This window comes from Ceratina calcarata, unplaced genomic scaffold (genome assembly GCF_001652005.2).
Source record: "Ceratina calcarata isolate Rehan_Ccalc_2016 unplaced genomic scaffold, ASM165200v1 scaffold233, whole genome shotgun sequence".
Taxonomy (NCBI): domain Eukaryota; kingdom Metazoa; phylum Arthropoda; class Insecta; order Hymenoptera; family Apidae; genus Ceratina; species Ceratina calcarata.
Genome location: NW_017145180.1, coordinates 129,732 through 130,658, shown reverse-complemented (window position 1 = coordinate 130,658; position 927 = coordinate 129,732). Strand labels below are relative to the sequence as shown.

Below are 927 nucleotides of genomic sequence, written 5' to 3'. Positions count from 1 at the left end.
TCACTGTATAGCCAATATATCCTTAATGCCTTCGAAACAAACCTTGATACACGGAACGATTGCAAATCGATTCATTTTTTTCACGTTTCTTCGTTGCCACACGAACGAAGCTAATCGCTCTCGATGAACGTTTCTAATATGCATGAGATTCTTAGAACAGAACTAGGCTGAAACTCGATACAGGATCAGAATTCGTATTCAACTGCGAGTATAGACAGAGGAATATGATGGTAGTAGTTTTACAGGAATCCGTGATTAGCGAATATCGAGGATGGACGTGATAACCCGAGTTAAAGGTCGCAAGTTCCAATAAATTAACGAGAAATTATTCATCGACGGAATAACATGTTAGATAATACGATAAGCCAGAAGAGAGTCAAGTTTCTCTTTGCTTGTTTGTGGAAATCAATCTGCTTCTCTATACCATTCCTTATCGAACCGATAAAGTACGAAGTTAGATTTCTAATACAATCAAAGGTTTCAGAAACCACGAATATAAATGCTATATCAATTATCATCGGTATTATTAAAATGATGATAGAATTAATTCCCAAGGGATTAAAAAATCTAATGAACAATGATTATTCCGCGAAGATCGATGGATATCTCGTATGTTCAGTTCTCAGAAATTGCTTTGGCCCTCGGTGGCCTTGATTACTCGTCTGAACGAACATGTCAACACGAAGAAGCGAAACGATTTGTGGAAGATCGTTACGCTGACGTAAGAAACGGCGAGCCCCACTACCGTCGATCGGGACCAACGTATCAAAGTCCCCGACGTAGAAATCGTTACGGACAGTCTGCTCCTTCGTTTCGAAAAGGTAAGACGCCTTCACTTTCGATCGGTTTGTTTTCGTTGCAAAAAGTCAACCTTGGATCCTTGTTCAGATTATTCTTACAGTGATTCCTTTTTCGAGTGTACCTCAT

At 39.5% G+C, this 927-nt stretch overlaps 1 protein-coding gene across 2 annotated transcripts in view; it reads left to right on the top strand.

Moving 5' to 3' along the window:
* The first annotated feature begins 733 nt into the window (after positions 1 to 733).
* Positions 734 to 927, top strand: part of Idgf4 (Imaginal disc growth factor 4) — a 7,264-nt gene continuing 7,070 nt past the window's right edge. For both annotated transcript variants that reach the window (XM_018020691.2, XM_026811667.1), the window contains exon 1: positions 734 to 821. The gene's annotated coding sequence lies outside the window, so the exon portion shown is untranslated. The remainder of the gene's footprint in view (positions 822 to 927) is intronic.